Raw genomic sequence first — 23,800 nt, 5'->3', positions numbered from 1 at the left:
AGCATCTGCGGCTGCACCACCACAGTTCTTCTGTCCCAGGGTCTCGCCCCACCAGGTGTGTTTCCCCACTGACCCCTGGGCAGCCCCCTATGTCTCTCTGCTCCACCATGGCCAGTCCACGCTGCTGCTGCTTCTCCTGCAGCTTTTCCTCGGGCTCTTGCTTTCTCTCCCGGTCCTCTCGCTCTCTCGGGCTCTGCTCCCATCCCATCCATCTCCAATCCCCTGATGGGGAACCCGATCATGAAGACCCTCGTCTGGTTGGGGACCAGACTCTTGGGAATGCCTGGCTGCTGCTCCAGCTGCTCCCAGATCCTCTTGTAGCCCCATTTGGGTCAATAATCTGTTCCTCAGAGTGGTCCTTCTCCTCCAGCTGGGCCTTGGTGAATGTCCCCATGCGTAACCCTCTCTTTGTGCACAGGATCACAATGTCCTTCTTAAGGAGCTGGTGATAGGCCATCACTTCAGTGCTCCCAAATGGCTCTGGACTCACAGGCCTGTGTGCTCTTGGCTCCCCCATGGTTTCCAGGAAGAACCCCTGGTGTGCCAGCCCTTCTCGTGATCACCACCTCTTTGCCAGGGTCGAGCTGCAGACTCCTCTGCCCCTGGGACTGCTCCTGCAATCCCCAGGGGAACCCTGCTACTGCAAAATCCTTCTCTCTCCAGGGTTGAGCGGCAAGCTCCTCCGCCCCTGAGACTGCTTGCTGCAGTCCTCAGGGGGACCCTGTTACTCCAACAGTCCTTCTCGCTGGTCCCACACTCCCAGAGGTTAACCGCCCCCTGAAACCATCCCTTTTTGAGCCTTCAGCATGCCTGGTCCTCATTATCCCCCCTTTGTTTTACTGCTCCCCAGTCACTTACTGCAAGCAGCGCCATTCAAGGGGTGCAGTACATCCCACTGCTGCTACCAGTTGTCACGGAGTCCCCGGGCGATGGTCTGGAACTGCTCCCCACAAACCCAGGCAGGACTTTGGGGAGACTCCTCTCCCTTTGAGCAGACTTTTTCAGGGCAAGAAGCTCACACGTCTTCACCTCCTGGGTCTCTCCTTGGAGCATTCAGCATCCTCTGCCCCTCTGTGCGCTTCCCACAGCGAGCCCGTCCCAACGGTGTCCTGGGGAAGCCACAGGGTCCTGCACCCCCACTTCGCAGTCAGACATGACTCTCAGCCAGCCAGTAAAACAGAGGTTTATTTGATGACAGGAACAGGGTCTAAAACAGAGCTTGTAGGTACAGCAAATGGGACCCTCAGCCAGGTCCATTCTGGGGGGCAGTGAGCCAGACCCCCAAGTCTGCACTTCACTCCTCGTCCCCAGCCAGTTCCAGACTAACAACCCCCCCAGCCCCTCCTCTCTGCTTAGCTCCTTTCCCAGACCAGGAGGTCACCTGATCTCTTTGTCTCCAACAACTTCAGTTGGCACCTTTGCAGAGGGGGAGTCCAGGCCATCAGTTGCCAGGAGACAGAGTGTCAGGCATTTAGGTGCACTGGCCCTTTGCTCTGTAGCAATCCCACACCCTTATATCACCACCTAGATACTTAAGAACTGCCTAGGGGACACTGAGGCACCAACACAGTATTCAGAGGGAACATTAAGAACTAGGGGCTGCGGGGTGACACGGGGCGAGGGAGGGCAGGGCCCTCAGGAAACTCCAGGGAGGGACTGCAAGATGATGGGGCCATGGGGATAAGAGCCCAGCCTGGCCCCCAAGGGGTAGGAGGACATGTACACTAGACAGTAAGTCTGTGACAATCAGGGCCAGATAAGTACATGGCTGAACAGAGCTAGAAGCAGCTGGAAGGGCTTCCCAAGGATCAAAGACCTGAGGTGAGAGAGCCAACTGTCCTGGGACAGCCCAAGGGGAAGCAGCCACACGCAGCAGCTGACAGAAGAGAGCAAAGAGCTGATGCAGCTAATGGTGCCAGAGGGGCAACAGTGCAATCAAGGGAAAGTACAGTCACTGCTAAATGGGGGGTGAGGGTGGGGGAGGGGGTCTTTCCATGAATGGTGCATGGCTCAGCTGCTGGGGGGTCTGCTACAGAGATGTGTCTGCAGCCAGGAGTACATCTGCACCAGAGGTTAATAAGGGACCCCAGTAAAACACCTGGGGTTACGTCTACACCAATGAAAAAATCCTGCCACAGTGAGTCTGAGACTCAGGGTCAACTCAAAGTAGCAGTGTAGACGTTCTGGGCTGGAGCCGGGGCTGTGAAACCTGGCGGGGGGGAGAGTCTCAGAGCCCAGGCTCCAGCCCGAGTGGGAATAGCTACACTGCTACTTTGAGCCCCGTAGTGCGAGCCCCAGGGGCCTGAGTCAGTTGGCCTGGGCTCTGAGGCTTGCTGTCTTGCAGTGTAGACATATCTCTAGTGACAAGCAGGGAACCCTGGGCAACATGCCCATTGACCAGCCAGCCCAGGCACCAGGCAACCAGATTTTAAGGGAATCAGCCAACAAATGCACTCGCCCATTGCCAATAGACAGACATTGTAGGAGGTACCAACAGGCGGGGGGACTGTGGCATGGATCTGTGACTCCGGAAGGGGGATGATCCTGGCATTCCATCCCCACATCGAACTTCTATTTTTCTCCCAGTGGTGGTGCATACACAACGAGACTGCGCAGAGTCCCCCAGCCAGCAGCTCATGGACAGAGCCGGGTCAAGAAATGGCCAGTCTGAGCATGGCCAGGCCTCTTGGGCACTTGCTTTCTGCCAAGGTTCTAGCAAAGGAAGTGGCTGGAGGGAACCCATGTGCTGGGGTATCTACAGAATGCAAACGCTGACTGCATCAATGGACATGTTTGAACCATATGGGTGCACTTTAATGGGAGCTGGAACGGGCCCTATAAGCATCAGGCTCACCCAATCAGAGCACAGAAACATGCCATATGACCGTGTGGCCATGTGAATTTCTCCATACTTTGAACATGACACTTTGGTAGATAAATAAACACCAGAGAATCTCTCTGCTCGTGGGCAAATTACAAACAGAATCATAGACTCATAGAATATCAGGGTTGGAAGGGACCTCAGGAGGTCATCTAGTGCAACTCCCTGCTCAAAGCAGGACCAATTCCCAACTAAATCATCCCAGCCAGGGCTTTGTCAAGCCTGACCTTAAAAACCTCTAAGGAAGGAGATTCCACCATCTCCCTAGGGAACCCATTCCAGTGCTTCACCACTCTCTGAGTGAAAAAGTTTTTCCTAATATCCAATTTAAACCTCCCCCACTGCAACTTGAGACCATTGCTCCTTGTTCTGTCATCTGCTAGCACAGAGAACAGTCTAGATCCATCCTCTTTGGAACCCCCTTTCAGGTAGTTAAAAGTAGCTGTCAAATCCCCCCTCATTCTTCTCTTCTGCAGACTAAACAATCCCAGTTCCCTCAGCCTCTCCTCATAAGTCGTGTGCTCCAGCCCCATAATCATTTTTGTTGCCCTCCGCTGGACTCTTTCCAATTTTTCCACATCCTTCTTGTAGTGTGGGGCCCAAAACTGGACACAGTACTCCAGATGAGGCCTCACCAATGTCGAATAGAGGAGAATGATCACATCCCTCGATCTGCTTGCAATGCCCCTATTTATACAGCCCAAAATGCCGTTAGCCTTCTTGGCACCAAGGACACACTGTCGACTCATATCCAGCTTCTCATCCGCTGTAACCCCTAGGTTCTTTTCTGCAGCACTGCTGCCTAGCCGCTCATTCCCTAGTCTGTAGCAGTGAATGGGATTCTTCCATCCTAAGTGCAGGACTCTGCACTTGTCCTTCTTGAATTTCCTCAGATTTCTTTTGGCCCAATCCTCTAATTTGTCTTGGTCCCTCTGTATCCTATCCCTACCCTCCAGCATATCCACCACTCCTCCCAGTTTAGTGTCATTGGCAAACGTGCTGAGAGTGCAGTCCACGCCATCCTCCAGATCATTAATGAAGATATTGAACAAAACTGGCCCCAGGACCAACCTCTGGGGCACTCCACTTGAAACCGGCTGCCAGCTAGGCATGGAGCCATTGATCACTAACTGCTGAGCCGACGATCTAGCCAGCTTTCTATCCACCTTATAGTCCATTCATCCAGCCCATACTTCTTTAACTTGCTGGCAAGAATACTGTGGGAGACCGTGTCAAAAGCTTTGCTAAAGTCAAGGAAGAAGAGGCAGAGGCCCCTGAACACATCACTGGCTGCACATTATTTTCCCAGCGCTGTTTATAAAAGCTGTCGTCTCGCCAGACAAACCCAGTTGCCTCTTTTGACAGAATGATGCAGTTCCTGGCTGAGAGGGATGGGGCGTGAGAGAGAGAGAGAGATACAGTATCTGGACTGTAGAAAGCATCTGGTATTGGGAGTTGCAGACAGTCTTACCTGGAAAATGAATCAATATTGGATTTGCTGGGCACTCGGGCATCTGTTGGAAGCTGTGTGCAGGTGACTGGTGAATGGCAGTGTAGTTAATTGTGGGCAGCTGCTAGTGGGTACTGGGGGGATCAATGGTAGGTCCTGTCCCGTTTAACTTGCCTCTCGAACAGGTAAGCAAAGGGCCTGGAGGAGCTGCCAGGACAGCATGGCAGAGTGCAGCGACACGCTCCAAAGGGAGAGGGGCTGGAGTCAGGGTGAGCTGGAATGACCCAGTGGGGCTGCAAACTGGACGTGCGTTTGCAATGGGACAGGCTGCAAACAGCCATCGCACTCCAGTGCTGGGGCTATACATGCAGCTCCATGCAGGAGGGGGAGTGGGACCATGGGCGTCGTTTGACTTCTGTATTTGGGGCGGCTCCAATCAGGCCAGAGTGTGTGTGAGGAGGGGGCGGGGTGTAAATTCCCCACCTGCCCACAGGGGCGCCACTTCAGATTGGGTGGGAGGAGACAACTTTAACTGTGATTCCAGGGGCTACTTAGGCAACTAAAAACTCCAAGTGTTTTTGCAGATAATAACTTAGAAATTATCTGAGCACAATATCTAATTCCTATATCAAGAAAGAAAATTAAATATTAGATCCACTCAGCTCTAACACTAATATGTTCTGACATCTTGTGGCAAGTCACTTATGGGAAACTGGTTAGGTTTAAATTGTAATGTATATTCTTACTCAGCTACTCTTACTGAAGTCAGAAGGGCCCATCTCGATCATCTGATCTGACCTCCTGCGCATCGCAGGTCACAGAAACTCACCACCCCCTCCTGTAACGGACCCCTAATGTCTGGCTGAGTCACTCATGTCCTCAAATCATGGTTCACAGAGTGCAAGTTACAGAGAATTCACTAGTTTAAACCAAAAATTGACCTGGGCCCCACGCTGCAGAGGAAGACAAAAAAAAAACAAAAAAACCCAGGATCTCTGCCAGTCTGACTTGGGGGAAAATCCCTTCCCAACCCCTGATGTGGCCATCAGTTAGACCCTGAGCATGTGGGCAAGATACCCGGGAAAGAATTCTCTGTAGTAACTCAGAGCCCTCCCCGTGAAGTGTCCCATCTCCAGCCATTGGGGATTTTTGCTACATGCAGTCACCGATGGGCCACACACCATCATAGGCAGTCCTGTCATACCATCCCCTCCATAAACTTATCAAACTCAGCTTTGAAGCTTGTTAGGTTTTTTCCCCCACTGCTCCCCTGAGAAGTGCACTCCCCTGATGGTTAGAAACTTTCGCCTAATTTCAAGCCTGAATTTGTTGATGTCCAGTTTATAGCCATTTGTTCTTGTGTCCACATTAGCACTTAACCTAAATAACTCCTCTCCTTCCTTGGTGTTTATCCCTCTGAGGTACTTAAGAGAACAGTCCTAGCTCCCCTCAGCCTTCGTGTGGTTAGGCTAAACAAGCCAAGCTCTGAGTCTCTTTTCATAAGACAGGTTTTCCATTCCTCGGATCATCCTAGTAGCCCTTTTCTGAATCTGTTCCAGTTTGAATTCATCCTTCTTAAACATGGGAGACCAGAACTGCACACAGTATTCCAGGTGGGGTCTCACCAGTGCCTTGTATAACGGTACTAACACCTCCTTATCTCTACTGGAAATACCTTGACTGATGCACCCCAGGACTGTGTTAGCCTTTTCATGGTCACATCACATTGACAGCTCATAGTCATCCTGTGATCAGCTAATACACCCAGGTCTTTCTCCTTCTCTGTCACCTCCAACTGATAAGTCCCCAGTTAATAGCAAAAGTTCTTGTTGTTAGTCTCTAAGTGCATGACCTGGCACTTTGTACTATTAAATTTCATCCCCTTTCTATAACTCCAGTTTTCCAGGTCATTCAGATCTTCTTGTATGATATTCCGGTCCTCCACCATATTGGCAATCCCTCCCCGCTTTGTGTCATCTGCAAATTTTATTAGCACATTCCCACTTTTTGTGCCAAGGTCGGTAATAAAAATGTTAAATAAGATTGGTCTCAAGACTGATACCTGAGGAACTCCACTAATAACCTCCTTCCAGCCTGACAGTTCACTTTTCAGTACGATCCGTTGTGGTCTCCCCTTTAACCAGTTCCTTGTCCACCTTTCAGTTCTCATATTAATCCCCATCTTTTCCAGTTTAACTAATAATTTCCCATGTGGAACTGTATCAAATGCCTTACTGAAATCCAGGTGGATTAAACCTATTGCATTTCCTTTGTTGAAAAAAAATTAATTATCTTCTCAAAGAAAGATATTAATAACTTTGTTACCACCTCTTGAATCCAACGATTGAAACAGTTGTAGAAAAGTCTACAATAAATTTCTATCATTTGGGCGACTCACTTTTTGCAGTTCACCGAGCTTTGAACGGATCATTGAACTTTAGGAAACATCCTACCAGCCCTTTCGTATCTTATCCCTGTTAACTAACAGTGGGGGCCAGGGTCAGTCTGCATGGGAGGCACCCAAGTGACTCACGACAAGGGTGACTCAGGACAAGGGGTGTGGGGATCTCAGCAGAAGGACACCACAGAGAATTCAGGCTGAATTTTAGAAACAATCCCTTGAGAGTGAGATGGTGCTGGTGGCTCCCCCTCCACACAAGGGTGATGTCTGCAGGGGGAAAGTTCAGGCCGTGGCACACCCTCCCCACTCGGGGAAGGGCTGGGAGCCCTGCTGCTGCTGCAGGTATTTAAAAGTAGACTAGACAATCTAGGTGAATGTGCACTGGGGAGTCTAGTCCAGTTCTCCTATCCCATCCCTCTGTGTGACTCGTCCTGACTCCCAGAGGGTCTCCGGTCCTGGTTCCAGCTCCTTGGAAGCTCGGTGTCCCTGGGGAGGAGGTTGGGGGTTGGTCAGCAGGTGGCTGGGTTTCTGCATTAGCTGCGTCGTTATGGATTTGTCCCTGGCTCCCATCTGAGGAAATCTGGTTCCTCACCTGAGCTGTGAGGGGCAGCCAGGAGGGATGCAGCAGCCAGAGTAGCTCTTACCTTGTGTCCCATCTGCTGCCACCTGGATGCCTGAGATTCTCTTCAGTTCTCAGGTGGTGGAGGTGGGTTTGCTGGCCAGGTTAAGGCAGCAGCCCCTGATTTGGGGAGATAATAGACTGTATAATGGGGACCCCACAGTAAGTGGCCTGGAAGGGCAACCCAAAGGGCTGTGTTTGTTGCGGGGAAGGAGAGGCACCTTCACTCCCCCGCCCGGCACATGGCATGAAGCCCCGCGTTTCCAGCCTGTACAGTCATAGATTTTTAAAGCCAGCACCATCCAGTGTGACCTGCCTAGCCCACGTGACCCCGCCCAGAACTTCTTGTGGAGTGAGAACAGTCATATTAGAAAGAAATTCAATCACGATTTAAAGGCTCTGAGTGACGGAGAATCCACTATGTCCCTGGACAAGTGGTGCCAATGGTTGATTACCTTTACTATTAAAAACTAGCTCCTGAATTTGTATAGCTTCAGCCTCCCGCCGTTGGATATTGTTCTGCCTTTGTCGGCTAACGAAAGAGCACTCTGCTGTTGGAAATCTGCTCCCTGTGGAGGTGCTTAGAGACTGTGATCAAGTCACCTCTTAACCTTCTTCCTTTTTTAAGAGGCTGAGTTTCTTCAGACCTTGACTCATTCTCGTAGCTCTTTTCTGAACCCTTTCCAATTAGTCACCATTCATCCTGAAGTGTGGCCACCAGAACTGAATCCAGTATTCAGTGATGGTCTCACTAATGCCAGACCCAGTGGTAATGCTACTTCCTGCTCCCATGGGATACTCCTTGGATCACATTTGCTCTCGTCGCCCCACAGCGCACTGCAAGCTCCTGTGCACACTCTTTCCACCATGAAGCTTAAGTCCTTTTTTGAGTAACCGGTCCCTAAAATCCAGTCCCCAAACTGTAAGTGTGACCTGCAGTCACTAGATAGATGCCCTTGCGTTTTGCTTTATTAAACGCATGTTATCCAAGTGAGCCCACTTTACCATGTGATCCAGATCACCTGGTGAAATTGACCTGTCCTTATCATTATTTACCATTCAACTAATTTTTGTCATCTGCAAATTTTACCATCAATGATTTTACATTCTCTGAGAAACCCCAGTTAGACTTTTGCAGAGAGATTTGATTTTAGGATATATTTTCAGAGGTTCAGTGGGCGATGCATGTTTATGGGCACTGGAAAGGAAAGTTGATGGCAGAAGAACACAAGGCAGAAAAAGAAGATCTTGGCTGGACACATGGTCTCCTGGGGGGACCAAAAGGTCTATTCATCCACACAGAGATTAGCAGAGGATTGTACTGAATGGGGTACCCTGGTTGCAAACCTCCTGTGATGGAGATGCCACAAAAGAAAAAGATATTACATTTCCTTCCAGATCATTGATAAAGACATTGATTTTCATTGGGAAGAGAACAGATTCCTGCGGGACTCCACTAGAAACAGCTCTTTGGATGATGATTCCTGATTTACAAATACATTTTGAGATCTGTCAGTCAGTGTCTAATCCCTTCAATACGTGCTGCACTGACCTGGTATAATGCTATTTTCTGAGCACCAAGTCAAATGCTGAAGATGCCACTTTATTAGCCATGAGACATGGTGGTTCTGATCACACCCATCATGATGGGATGCCATTCTGCAAGATACACTCTAGCACAGCCCCAAGTAAGGATCTGGATGCAGGACTCACGGGATGAAATGCTAGGGCCTGTGCTATGCACGGGGTCGGTCTAGATGATCACAGGGATCTGGTATAGCTTTCAAGTCTCTGCATGCAAGTGTCTCTTCTGAGGTGAGCTGGCCAAGATGGGCTGTCATACTGGGGCCATTGGATGCCTTTGGGGCTTTCAGGGCTAGAGGTCAGTGCCCAACCCAGAGCAGGCTGGAGGCCGGGAGCATCTATCTATCTTCTCTGTGGATCACTGCCCCTGGCCTCATAAACAAGCTTGTCTCCTGAACCAGCCGTGAACCCATGGAACAGCACAGCTGCTGCATTATCCACATTTTTCCCTTTCAAATATTTGCCTCTGCTCCATTTTTTCCATCGTTGGCACATAAAATCCAAACACAAACAAGGACTTCTTCAGGTTACTGTGACAACAAGGGCACAGGAAACCCATAAATGCAAAGGTCACTCCGTGTGCAGGAATCCATCCCCATGGATTATGTCATGCTGCAGGCTCGCTGCGCGTGGGGCAGGACCCAGGGCACAGGCCAGTCCAACTTAACGGACTTTGCTGGTTCCGAATGACCTGTGTTCACCTCCATTGTCTCTCTCTCAGGAGCTGACATGCGGCAGGGTGCCAGGGATAGGAGCCCAATCAGAGGGGTGTCACTGTCTCCTTGTGAGCTGAGTTCTTCCAAGATGGTCTTGCCTCTTGGCTCTTTGCTTCCCCTGGCACTGCCATTTGGCCAGAGCCATGTGGGGAGGATAGGTCTTATTCTTCCAGAGCTGGAAGGACTGCCCCAGCTCCACTGCCCTGGGGAACCCAGAAGGGAGGGGAACATTGGGGGATGTCCCTGGTTAGTCTCTGCATTAGCAATAGGTCTCTCTCCGCCTGCTGCCCGTGCTCCCCTTCCCGTCTATACGGGTCTCCTTCTCTCCTGCCCACTGCTGCCCACCACTCCACCTTTGCCCTTTTAGAGTCTGAGAATGTTCCAACTCAGGATTGATACCAACAGCCTCCACCCCAACCTGGCACTGGCTGAGGGACAAGCAGGCCACAGACACGGGGTAGGACCGTGTGAGAACAGAACATGGACCTCAGCCCAGGCACCGCCCTGCTGCACAGAAAAGGCGCCTCAATGGATTGGGATCGTCCCAGATGCCTTGCAAGAGCCTGGCCCAGCCCTGGCGCAGACTGACGCCTTGCAATCAGGGGAGGCAGATGAGGACCCCGAGGAACTGCTGGAACTGCCAGCAGCTGAGTACCCCAAGGTTCCCACAGGGTTCCTCTACTGCCCCCTGCCACCAACCGCACCCCCGGAGTGGCAGCCTGTTCCCCTAGGCCAGAAACTCCTGTGTGTTGCTTGCTGTCTGTCCAGCCAGGCGGCTGTGGGCTAAAGCCTGATGTGCTTCACCCTGCCCAGGGGCTGGAGCTCTCCCCTATAAGACTGTTACGTGCGGTCTGCCAGGAGAGAGACAGAGTGGCCTCCCTCTCCACTCAAGTGCAAGGGACCAGTACAGGAGATTTCCATTATCCCCACATTGACTGGGTACAGGTCACCTCACTGGGATGCAGAGAGAAAATTTCCTGACCCCTAAAGTAACTGCTTCTTGGAGCAGCTAGTCCTGGAACCCATGAGGGGAGAGGCAATTCTTGATTTAGTCCTACATGGAGCACAGGATCTGATCCAAGGGATGAATGTCGTTGAACCACTCAGTCCTAGTGACCATAATGTCATTACATTTAATACCCTGGTGGAGGGGTGTGATGGGGTGTGCATACCCCACTATGGGCAGAGGAAGTCCCACCCTTCAGACTCTGCTGGGCACGCTCCAAATGCTGTGCTGGCACAAAGGAGAGCAGCCCAGCTCAGTCTGGGCTGACCACCAAGGAGGAAGGACGCTTGGCGCAGGCTCCAGCCATGGAGCCGTTACAGCCCTTGCCTGCAGGAGCCGGAGATACTGGGACCTGTTACTTACAGCTGAATGGCGGGAGTCGGAGTCCCAGGGAGTTACCGGCAGTGAGGAGCCTGGAGCCCCCGACACCATATGGATTACAGCACAGTAAGAAGTAGCCCAGGGAGGGGGAGTGAGTGGTACCTCCCATCCATGTAAGGTCAGCACATTATGGCTGGATTCTCCACCACCGTTAAGGCCTTGAGCTGGGACCCAGTGAAATCAGGTGGGCCTGGGTCCCCCTACCCCAGCCACCACCACCGTTTGGTGGTGATTCCCATGCAGACTCCCCACGAGCCCGGGGCCCAGGCCCCACACAGCCATGTGTCAGTCACACCTGGGTCTCTGCTGAGGGTGAATAACATTTTTCTGCTGCCCATTAACAATGCAGTATATAGGGGAAACTGAGGCACACACAATTTCCGTACAAAATATTAGAGAAAATTCCCATTCTGTGACACCAATTGAAATGAATAGGCAGTGGGTTTAAAACAAACCGAAGGAAGAACCTTGTCTCACAACACTCAGCAAACCTGTGGAACTCTGTTTGTTGTGAAGACCAAGACTCTAAGGGTTAAAAAAAGAATGAGATAAGTTCATAGAGGACAGGTCCATCACTGGCTGTTAGCCAGGCTGGGCAGGGACCTAATCCCACGCTCTGCGTGTCCCTTAGCCTGTTACTGCCGGAAGCTGGGACTGGACGCCGGGGGATGGATCACTTGATAATTGCCCTGTTCTGTTCCTTCCCCCGAAGCGTCTTGTACCAGCACTGTCGGCAGACCGGATACTGGGCTAGATAGACCCTTGGTCTGACCCAGTGTGGCCATTCTGATGTTCCTAAGATGTTCTTATGTTCCCAGCTGCTAGGGGGTGGGGGACAGGATTAATTGCCAGGTGTGGGGAACGGCAGACATGGAGGGGGCAGGATTAATTGCCAGGTGTGGGGAAGGGCAGACATGGAGGGGGCAGGATTAATTGCCAGGTGTGGGGAAGGGCAGACATGGAGGGGGCAGGATTAATTGCCAGGTAGGGAGGAGGGGCAGACATGGAGGGGGCAGGATTAATTGCCAGGTAGGGAGGAGGGGCAGACATGGAGGGGGCAGGATTAATTGCCAGATGGGGGGGAGGGACAGACATGGAGGGGGCAGGATTAATTGCCAGGTGTGGGGAACGGCAGACATGGAGGGGGCAGGATTAATTGCCAGGTGTGGGGAAGGGCAGACATGGAGGGGGCAGGATTAATTGCCAGGTAGGGAGGAGGGGCAGACATGGAGGGGGCAGGATTAATTGCCAGGTGTGGGGAACGGCAGACATGGAGGGGGCAGGATTAATTGCCAGGTGTGGGGAAGGGCAGACATGGAGGGGGCAGGATTAATTGCCAGGTAGGGAGGAGGGGCAGACATGGAGGGGGCAGGATTAATTGCCAGATGGGGGGGAGGGACAGACATGGAGGGGGCAGGATTAATTGCCAGGTGTGGGGAACGGCAGACATGGAGGGGGCAGGATTAATTGCCAGGTGTGGGGAAGGGCAGACATGGAGGGGGCAGGATTAATTGCCAGGTAGGGAGGAGGGGCAGACATGGAGGGGGCAGGATTAATTGCCAGATGGGGGGGAGGGACAGACATGGAGGGGGCAGGATTAATTGCCAGGAGGGGGGAAGGGACAGACATGGAGGGGGCAGGATTAATTGCCAGGTAGGGGGGAAGGGCAGACATGGAGGGGGCAGGATTAATTGCCAGGTAGGGAGGAGGGGCAGACATGGAGGGGGCAGGATTAATTGCCAGATGGGGGGGAGGGACAGACATGGAGGGGGCAGGATTAATTGCCAGGTGGGGGGAAGGACAGACATGGAGGGGGCAGGATTAATTGCCAGGTGGGGGGAAGGGACAGACATGGAGGGGGCAGGATTAATTGCCAGGTAGGGGGGAAGGGCAGACATGGAGGGGGCAGGATTAATTGCCAGGTGGGGGGAAGGGACAGACATGGAGGGGGCAGGATTAATTGCCAGGTGGGGGGAAGGGACAGACATGGAGGGGGCAGGATTAATTGCCAGGTGGGGGGAAGGGCAGACATGGAGGGGGCAGGATTAATTGCCAGGTAGGGGGGAAGGGCAGACATGGAGGGGGCAGGATTAATTGCCAGGTAGGGGGGAGGGGCAGATGTGGGTCTGGGCTGACACAGAATTAATGAGAACCTTGGGGTTTGGGGAGAAGCTGGAGGCCCCGCTCCAACCAGCAGCTGTAAGAGCCCCAGGAGTGGGGCCAGATTCCACTTGCTCTGTGGAAGTGGGGAGCTGGCAGGGCTGGGACTCCTCTGGGTCTCCTCACACACACACATACACGCACTTTTGGGGTGGAGGAAGGGGCAGCTCAAAAATCAAAAGATTGACCCAAAACCACAACATTGTTTAAAAAAACCTCATGATTTTTAGCATCTGCCTTGTGGTGTTTGACCCTGTCTCCAGTAAGGGACCCCAAAGGGTCATTGAGTCCAGCCCCCGGCCATCACTAGCAGCACCAAGCACTGATTTTGCCCCAGATTCCTAAGCGGCCCCTCAAGGGCTGAGCTCACAACCCTGGGTTTAGCAGGTCAATGCTCAAACCCCTGAGCCATTCCCTCCTCCCTGTAGGGCTGGCCAAGCTGGGGGTGATGCCACCACTCCCCACTGTCCAGCACCTTGCACCCGGAGGCCCTGTGATGGGGTGTAGCTGGCCCTTGGATGCCCCCTGCTGAATGCTCTGAGGTCCTACCACCCCCGACCCCAGGACAGGAGCAGGGCTGCCTAGAAAGGCTGCAGGGAAGCAGCCAACCAGCCCAGCAGGCTCAGTTAAAAGGCTCGGCAGGGGCCAAGTGGGGCAGTCTCTGGCTGGGACCATAAGGGTGAGGAAGGCTGGGAGAGTTGTGACTGGCTGGTGTTACAGGCTGAAGGGCTATAATGCACCCACACGCCTGCTGGAAACCTGCCCCTCCTCGTGCTCCACCTTTCCCCTTTTATAAACCCTTTTAGGGATAAGTGACATCCTTACCGTGCTCAAGCCTGCGCATGGTCCCTGTGGTAACATGGGTTCCTCGGGGGCGACCAGACCTACCTGGATCACAGAATTTCCACCCCCTCAGCCCTGTCCGCATCTGGCGAGCACTCTCCAGACTCTGCCAGCCCCGACCCTTCTTCTGCGCTTTCATTCTGGCTGGACCCTTCCAGCGTGTCTTGTGCACAGCACAGCCGGCAATGCCAAGAGCTGCCAGGGTGCTGGGCAGGACACCGGCACTCGGCCCAGCAGAGCTGGCAGTTCCGGGAGAGCCCCCTGTTTTCAGTGCTGAGCATGTCCTTTCACCAGTCGCTCTTGGTGCTGATACGTTTCCGCTCGGCTCTCAGGCCGGAGGGGAATGTGTTTGGCATGTTTCTGGCATTTGTTGGCTTGTTCTGTGGTGGTCCCAGGAGATGGAAAAGGCATTTTCACCAGTTACAGTCAGAAGCTTTTCAGTGTTTTGGCTGGTTTTGCTTTCTGAGAACCCAGAAAACAAGGTGCTTTGTTCCTATCTGCCACTTTGGGGCACATACGCAGGGTGTGTAGTTTCTCTGTCTGCATGGCTCCCATTATGCTTGGATCTTCCTGATGTGTCATAATATCTGTTATCTGTTACACATACACAGTGCTGTACAGACACACACAATTCCTGTGCATAGTACTGCATACACCTACAACTGTCACGGACCCACAGGTCAGGGCTAGGCTCCAGCTTTGGAAGGGTCTGTAGGAGGAACCCATCAGTGGGCTGGACTCCCTGTGGGCCTCGTTCTTCCTCCAGGTTCAGCCATGCGGCTTCTCTGCCTCCTGACACTGGACCTCTGGGCCTGCAGCCCCCTTGCTTCACCCCATGAGCTCTGCCCAGCAAGTCCCACTGAGACAGACCCTGGTGGAGACCTGTCCACTCCACAGGGATTAATGCACCTTCCCCAGCATCTGCAGTGACACTCACCCAGCGTTGCCAGAACAGTCGGGTGACCGGGTCTGTCTGTCACCTGGACACAGCACAGGGAGCCCTTAGGGTAGCCCAGAGAACTGACGGTTGGAGCATCCTCCAGTCTGGCCAGCCCAGAGCCCAGTCATGCTGTAGGGATCCCCTTGGGTCAAGCTCTGTCTCTCCATCTGTCTGACCTCCTTGGTCCGAATCCCAGGTCAAAGCCCTCTGATTGCCTCCAGCAGCCAATGCTTATCTCCCCCCCCCACCTTGGAGCTCCCTAGTCCTTTGATCTCAAGCTGGGGGACTGTTGTTCAGTTTCCCTAAGGAGAGGCAGGGAGTCCCTCGGGGTGTTGGTTGCTAGGTATCAACGTCCAGGTAATTGGATTTACTGTTGTCTTTCAGAGGCTCCACTGATATGGGGATCAGGCCCAGACAGCTCAGCGACACCCATATCTATGTCTCTTCACCTGCCCTGGTAGAAAACAGCCCTTTTCCACCCCAGGTAACAATGTGGCACACAGGGGAAACTGAGGCACACAGGCTTCATAAAAATATTACAAAAAGTTCCCACTTCATCACAACAATCCTGGCTCCTGCCCCAAGAAATTTACTGTTCATGGCCCCAGTCCGACAGTGAGCTCTGTACGGCCATAGCCCCATCAGTAAGTATCCACTGGGCACAGCATCTCTCATGCAGAGTCACTGAAGGAGCAGGGCTGAAGTGCAGGCATAACACAAGGAGTAAGGACAAGCAGAAGGGGCCGTGGGAGTTGCTGAATGTTTGGTTGTTTGGGCTGCTTTCATCATGGAAGAGCATTCGTTTGAGTTAGCATATTTCTGAAATCTGTGGGATGATTTGTACGGTTAGAATGTCAAAATCAATGGCTATAGCCTATTTCAGAAGGATTGAGTGGGCAAAAGGGGAGGGGGAGTGGCACTGTGTCAAAAATAGCCTAACCTACAAGGAGTCCGGTGGCACCTAACAGATTTCCTTTTCAAAGCTTATGCCCAAATAAATCTGTTAGTGTTTAAGGTGCCACCGGACTCCTTATTGTTTTTGTGGATACAGATTAACACAGCTACCTCCTGATACTTGATAGCACGACCTGCTTCCAAGTCACTGATAACTCTGAAGAAAATGATCTTGAACGCTTATGGAGCAATGTCCTAACAGATGAAGCACAAGACTGGCTACTAGTTGGTGTCTGCTACAGACCACCAAATCACACTAGGGAACAGGATGACCATCTCCTTACGCACCAATGTATAACGCATAGGTAGGGGGGAAACTGTATGACCGTGGGGACTTCAGTTTGAGAGATGTGCTGGAGGTTTCATGCTGCCAATACTAAAATATTCTTGGAATTTCTAAACATTATAGATGACAATCTGCTAACGCAAAAATTATTGCAGCCAACATGGGGGAATTCTTTATTTTCTCAATGTCCTAACATATAAAGAAGAACTGATCACAGAACTAAACATCAATGGTCGCCTAGGTACACATAATCATGACTTGATCTCTTTTATAATGTACAAGCAGAATAAAATCAAGACCAGTAATATGCATACTTGGTGCCAATTTCACAAAGCTGAAAGCAACTATGAACAAAATCAGTTGGGAGGAAGTTTAATTAGAAAAATGTGAATATTTATTGAATACTTCTGCCTTTTCTGCATTATTATTGATAACTTTACCATTTCCCTCTAGTAACAGAACAATGTCATTGTCAGGATTCTTTTTGTTCCCAATGTATTTTAAAAAAAACTTATATTGTCTTTAACTCTGCTGGTCACAATTTTCTCCTTGTGTACCTTTGCTTCCCTTATCAAGTTTCTACAATTCCTAACTTCTGATTTATATTCATCACTATACTCTTTTCCTTTCTTCCATTTGTTACATTTTTTTAATAGCGGGCATCAATTCCCCTCTAAACCAGGTCAGTTTTTTAGCCAGCACGGCCTTCTTTCTCAGTTACGTGACTGTGGCTTTTGGAGTATTTGTTGATTTTGAGTAATGTGTTCAGGAGTAATTAACAAGGTTCAAACAGGCATTGGGTATTTGTGTCTCAAAAAGCCACAGTCCTGCCATGAATGACAAGCTCTGGCAGGGACATTAACCTTCATGCTCAGGGCTGGAATCAATCTCTAGCGATTGGAGACCAGGAGAAGACCTGATGTCAAGGTAGATGATCCCACACTTGCTACTACAGGGTTCTTTCATCTCCTTCTATAGCCCCTGGTACTGGCAGTATCTGAGAGAGGACACTGGGCTAGATGGATCCTGGGGCTGATCCACTCTGGCAATTCCTGCACCCCGACACTGGCTTCTCTCTCTGCTCGGAGTTGCAGAGGGTTAGAGCCCATTGCAGGGCCTAATCCAGGGAGCAGGTTCTTGCTTCATGAGCTTGCTCTGGGCCAGGGACTGTAATAGCTTGGATGCTGCATTTCTTCAGCTCATGCCTCCAGCTGCTCCCACGAGGGAGGTGCTAATGGCTATTGAGATGTTTCTGCCCACAACCTCAGGCCAGGCCCATTCCTGACTGTCGCTGCCTCTGCATGTGGCTGAAGGAGCCGGTCGGCCCTCGCTGCCCTTGCTGCTCCCCTGGTCACACTGCTGATTAGAGATCCTCTCCCTGGCAGCAGCAGTTACTGTCACTCCAGTCGGTCGGTGAGTCTCTTGGCCTTGTTATACAAGTGTAGGCCCAGCCCCTGCGGTGTCACTAGGGCGGGTGCAGTGCACCAGGACTGGGGAATGCTGTGTTTGGGATTTGACCCTGGGTCTTTTGCCAGCAGTGCTTGTCCCCGGCCTGGCATCTCTGCTGTCTCTCACCAGGGTTGGGAGCAGTAACGCCAGAGGCACCCAAGGATCGCCCTAGTGAAGGATTAGCCTCCTTCTCCAGCACCTTCAGTTAAACTCAGCTGGGCGCTGGGCATCCCCTGGGCCCAGCCAGGCAGCCGAGTCCCAGCCGCCAGGTTTTGGTTGTGTGACTGATCAGGATGATGATGCAACCTAGGTGCGATCCCCGCCTGTGCCGCTGCCCTGAGCCACAGGCCCCAGGGCACCAGTTTTGGGGACACACGCCCTGTCTGGCATATCACAGAATAGTCTGTCTCTCTGCTGGCTGCTGAGTGCTGCCTGGGGCAGGCTGGGGGCCCCTCACACCACGTAACACCATCCCATTCCCATGCAGCCCTGTGCGGGAAGTTAGACAAACGCCAATCAAACCAGTAAGGCAGCCAGACTCTGCAGCTCCAGGATCTCAGCTTGAGAAGTGACCCCTGCAAGACCAGTCACACCCTGGAAACAGAGAGCCCCATTTTCTGGCAGCCAGGGCAAGCAGGAGGGCATGACTCCTAGGGGGCAGCAGGGCCAATCAGAGCTACCCCTGCTTGTTAACAGCAAGTGCCTTTCCCTTCTAACCTGGCTGGCTGTGCAAATGCCAGGAGAGGGGCCAGGGAAGCTGTTCTCCTGCCCCCTCCGGTGCCCCTCAGACCCCAGGAGGGACTGGCTTTGGGCACCTGGAGCTGGCATCTTAGAGCTTTACATGTAAAGGTTCCCCAGGCTGGCAGCCCCTGCATGTGCCTCTGTTCTCAGCGCCTTGAGCTCTGCCTGCCCACCAACCTCCAGCAGTTCCTTCACGTCCCATTAGCTCTGAGCTGGCTTCACTCCTCTGGCCCCATCTCCTCACTGCCAGGTCACTGCAGACTAAACAAGCCCTGTCCCCATGAGCCAGTCTGTCCTGCTGCCCCTCAATCCAGGCCCTGAGCTCTGCTCTTTCTAGTCTGGCCTGGACAATGGGCGGCGTGCTCCCAGTGTGCCATCACCCTGGGCGCAGAGCACACGCCAGGCCCTGCAGCCAGTCCATTGCCCATCCCCTTGCACAGAGGGTGTCAGCGTGACCCTTGCATGAGCTCTCGGCACAGGCAAAACACCCCACTGGGAGCACAGGGCCTGACTCTGCCCAGCAATTCATGGCGTGATCGCGCAGTGTCCCTGGAAGGAAGTGGAACCGGACCTCCTCACCAAGTGCCCTGCTGCCTAAGCCACGCATCCGTCTGCCTGTCAAGACTCTTGTGTGGTCCCCATCACTTGGGTATCTCCATGCCAACATGGCAACAGAGACAGTGTCCTGTGGTCTCCGTCATCTCCTGCTTGTGTGTGATCTCCCTGCATGGTGTGCAGCAGCCTGGGGATCACGCCCTCTGGGAGGTGAGGATCTCCTTGGGAGGAGCTGTCCGAATAGTGTGTTTGTTCCTCTGGGCGCGTGTGCAGGGAGTCCTCAAGAGCTGATGGCTCATTTCAGTTGCAGAATAGCCCAGGGTTTAGGGCAGGTCAGGTTCTGTCTTCAAGAGTCCCTAAGGTGTCAGGATTAGCCCTGCCAGCCCTGCCAGGGTCACCCGTAGACACAGCTGCAGTCAACAAACTTGTTGGAGTGAGCAGTGGCTTCTCATGCACCATGGACAGGCCTGTGGCTCAGGGCTGCTGCCCAGCTGCCCTCCCTGGAAGAGGTGCTGGTGATCTCCAGCTGTGGTGGCCCAGGTGCGTCTCGCTGGCTTGCTGCTGTATGCCTGTCCCATGGGATGGCTCACACTTCCCTGGCGCTGGAAGAGCCACGGTCTCAGTGACAGGGCCACCCTCAGGCAAGAGGAGCATCACTGTGCTCCTGCTTTGCACCAGCTGCATTTCCGCAGGCCCAGAGAGCCCAGCTCCCGTGCAGCCGGTCCATTCGGTGAAGCTGGGGCCAGAGCTGGAGGGGATGTGTGGGCGCCTCATGAACAGTGGTGGGGGGAGAACGGAGTGCGTGGCACCATTATAACAACTCAACCCACCCTCCTCACGAAGAGGTTGGATCGACCTCCCTCATCCTCAGGCACTTACAAGGGATTGTTCTGCCCTCTGGTGTCATTGTTGTACCACTGCACATCCAGTCAGTATCTAGGTCTGGGAGATTCTCTGGAAAGTCTCCGTGGAAACACCTGCACTTCTTGATCACGGATGCAGCAGGACTCTCTGATAACACAATCCCTCGGCTGGCCTCGCGTCCAGATCCACTGCAGGGGTTGGTACGCGGTCCTCAGCTGTCTCAGTATGTCTGGATGGAGTAATCGGATGGTCTAATGGCGCCATAACACCTGGTACGTCCAGCTCTGAAAGAATTCTCTGTAGGCATCTCCTCGTGGTCCTGCAGATTAACCTGACTAACGTCTACGAATGTGCCTTCCACCTGGTAACTCGGGACAGGGTCTCACCTGTGCTACGATGTGGCCTGATAACCAGCGAGGGCCATTGCAAAAATTAAGAGCATATAGTGCGTTACTTACACCTAAAGTTTGTGATGGTGCTCGTACATCGGATCCAGCCTGCTACTCTCTCAGCGGCTCCATCAGGGTGCAGAGAGCCCAGGTGAATTGCTAGGTTCCTTCCCATTAAGAGTTCTGCGGCTGGCTTTCCTAGTGTAGCTTCTGGTATCCTGCGATCGTGGAAAAGAAGCCTGGCCTGCTTGGCTTCCATGCTGCCACGTGGCATCTTCTTCATTCCCTCTCTTCTGATTCACACAGCCCACGGCACTCGGCCGCTCGAAGAAGGGTGGCAGGGCGCAGCTGGAATGTCTTGGTTGCTCTTTTGTTGTTAAATAAATTCCTGAACTACAGCACTAGTGAACTGGGTACCATTGTCGCTCCTGTCTGACTCAGGCAACCTCAACATGGCAAAGGTAAGATGCCATTTATCAGCTATAGTCTAGGCTGTGCAGTGGGGCAAGATGCTTGCCTCAATCCAGTTTGAATGAGCATAAATTATTATTAAAAACATCCCCCTCACAAACCTCCCATAAATGGACCAGCACAGGCACCAAGAGTTGCTGAGGCCATGCCCATGGGTGAATTTTTGATGAAGCTGGATTGGCAAACTGTCACGGAGTCACCGGGCAATACTCTGGAACTGCTCCCCACCAAGCCAGGCAGGACTTTGGGGAGCCTCCTCTCCCTTGGAGTAGACTGTCTGCAGGGCAAGAAGCTCACACGGCTTCACCTCCTGGGTCTCTCCTTGGAGCATTCAGCATCCTCTGCCCCTCCGTGCGCTTCCCACAGCGAGTCCACCCCAGCGGGGTCCTGGGGAAGCCACAGGGTCCTGCCCCCTCACTTCACAGTCAGATGTGACTCTCAGCCAGCCAGTAACACAGAGGTTTATTCGATGACAGGAACAGGGTCTGAAACAGAGCTTGTAGATACAGCGAACCGGACCCCTCGGCCGGGTCCATTCTGGGGGGCAGTGAGCCAGATCCCCCACATCTGCACTTCACTCCTCATCCCCAGCCAGCTCCAGACTCCAAAAACCCCTCCAGCCCCTCCTCTCTGCTTAGCCCCTTTCCCAGGCCAGGAGGTCACCTGATCTCTGTCTCCAACACCTTCAGTTGGCACCTTTGCAGGGGAGGGGCCCAGGCCATCAGCTGCCAGGAGACAGAGTGCCAGGCATTTAGGTGCACTGGCCCTGTGCTCTGCAGCAATCACACACCCTTATCCCACCACCTAGATACTTAAGAACTGCACAGGGGACACTGAGGCACCAACAAAGTATTCAGAGAAAACATTACGAACATTCCCAGTTCGCCACACAAACCACACAGTGTCACACAACACTTGTGATCTCCCAGTCCATTCCCAGCCATCACACACAATGGTGTGCAAGCCCACCATGCGTGCAGTGCCAGGATGTGCTTCGTGTAATGACTTTTTGGCACCACCAGTCTACTTACTAGTGGCATGATCACCTGAATCGCTAATCTAAGTACCCACCCTGGATACTCAGCCCCCTTTGGAGAGTATGTGAGCCAGCAGCACCAGGGCCGGGTTCCATAGCTAGAGGTTCTTTTTCAACCATACAACACAGAACCGTCTCAAGCCCCCACCCAGTGACCTGGGACAATTACACCCACCCCAGGTGCCTCTGAGAGGCAAAACTTCCCCTCGCAAGCACAGAGTGTAGGAAAGACACTTTTCATGAAAGGAGGGAAGTCACCTGATATTAACTAGGGAAAATGCCACAAGCAGGATTCATAAACAAACTGTGAGCAGGACGCCCACCCAGAGTGCATGGGGCAGAGCTTCCACCTCGTGTTCTTCCGTTCTACAGCCGACCGTTCCTTTTCTGTGCCCCCCCTGCTCCCTCACCACATCCCACTCACAGGGGGTGTCCTGGGTCAGTGAAACCCGGAGGCGCAGCTGGGTGAGTTCCCCTCCCACCTGGGGAAGAAGGCACCTGGCTTGCTCCGGCCTCTGAGCACTTGCCCTGGCGGCCACTCATGCGGCTCCTGCCTGCTGACTGTTAGTTACCTTCTGCTGCCACCAGCCTCTCTGCTGGGACCTCTGCAGATCAGTCTCCTAGTGACTGTCAGCTTTCAGCGGGCCGGGCACAAACACTGCCCCACGACAAGCTCTCATTTAAGCCCTTAGAGCTAAATAAGCTTCAGTAGGAGCCTGTTATTTTATCTTAGAAGAGTGGGGGGAACAGTTCAAAGCAGAGGGAGGAGGGATGGCTCTGTGGTTTGAGCACTGGCCTGCTAAACCCAGGGTTGTGCATTCAATCCTTGAGAGGGCCACTTAGGGATCTGGGGCCCTAACAGGGAGGTGCAACAGGGAGTTTTGCAAGGGAGTTCTCCAGGTGAAGGAGGAGCACATACAGCATCTGTGGGGTAAGTGACTGTCTGCAGTGTTTGGGTTTGTGTGTGTGTTTGGGGGTTACTTGCTGTGTGCTGAGCTTGTGTTTGTCAGTCTGTTTGGTTTGTTTGTTTGAAGGACCGTGTGCTGTAGCTGGCAGTTGGAGGTGGAGCTACTAGGAAGGTTTGAAAGCTAGAAGCCTCTGGTAATTGGCTGAACCTTAACCAGTGGGCGGGGCATTCACTCAGGCCAGGGCTTTATAAAGCTGTGCACAAGCGACCAGGGAGCTTAGCTAACAGGGAGATTTGCAAGGGAGTTTGGAAGGGGGGGTCCCTTGTCAGTCTCATCTGTGACCCATTGGTCCCCTGAACCCATAACCTGAGCCACATCGAAAACCTTTCTGTTTACAGCAGAGAGGAGCGGATAGGGAGCTGTAGACAGGAATTTGAGAGCGTTTGACAGAGGGAGGCTTACAATGGTGAGGAGGACCCGCAACACCTGTGCCAGCACTGCTTCTGTCTCCTCCACCTGCGCCTGTAGCCAGACAGAGCACCAAAGCATGGATGCTTTTACCCAGATTCTGGTGTGGGCTTGCGAAGACACTAATTTGCAATTTCCACTTACTGATATCCAGGCTGGGGGTGGCATCCAATGTGAAAGGTGTCTACTAGTGGAATCTCTCAGGCAGCAGGTGGGAGAGCTACAGGAGGAGGTGGCCAGGCTGAGGAACATCCATGTCCATGAGCAATTCCTGGACAGTATCCATGTGGAGACAGCTGACGGTGCTGTCCCAGTTGACAGGACTATTGACACTCCAGTGGAGGAGGAGATGCCTCAGGGTGTATCTGACACACCTGTGGAGGAGGAGGCTCAGGGTGGACACAGCCAGCTGGTTACTTCTAGCAGCAGGCAGTGCTCCACCCCTGCTGCGAACCCTCCTGCTGTGGTAAAAGATAACCGTTATGCTCTTCTTGATACAGGAGAGAAGAAATCACCCCCAACAGTTAAGGGGGTGAAGCCTCGTACCCCTAAGGCTGGGAGGTCTGCTGCCACCACTGATAAGAAACGTAGGGTAGTGGTGGTTGGAGACTCTCTGCTGAGGGGGACGGAGACACCCATCTGTCGCCCTGACCGTTCATCCCGGGAGGTATGCTGCCTGCCAGGGGCCCGTATCCGAG

The 23,800-nt window shown here is 52.9% G+C and overlaps 1 long non-coding RNA gene across 1 annotated transcript; it reads right to left on the bottom strand.

Annotated features, from left to right (window-relative positions):
• Window positions 1–272: 272 nt before the first annotated feature.
• Window positions 273–17,587, bottom strand: LOC115654084. Its single transcript, XR_004001084.1, has 3 exons — window positions 17,577–17,587; window positions 7,807–7,811; window positions 273–364 (listed from the first exon to the last, which is right to left on the bottom strand). It is a non-coding gene; the product is annotated as an uncharacterized LOC115654084 (long non-coding RNA).
• Window positions 17,588–23,800: the final 6,213 nt, after the last annotated feature.

Source organism: Gopherus evgoodei, chromosome 6 (assembly GCF_007399415.2).
Source record: "Gopherus evgoodei ecotype Sinaloan lineage chromosome 6, rGopEvg1_v1.p, whole genome shotgun sequence".
NCBI lineage: Eukaryota > Metazoa > Chordata > Testudines > Testudinidae > Gopherus > Gopherus evgoodei.
The sequence above is the reverse complement of the archived record's forward strand: the minus strand, read 5'-3'. Positions and strand labels throughout refer to the sequence as shown.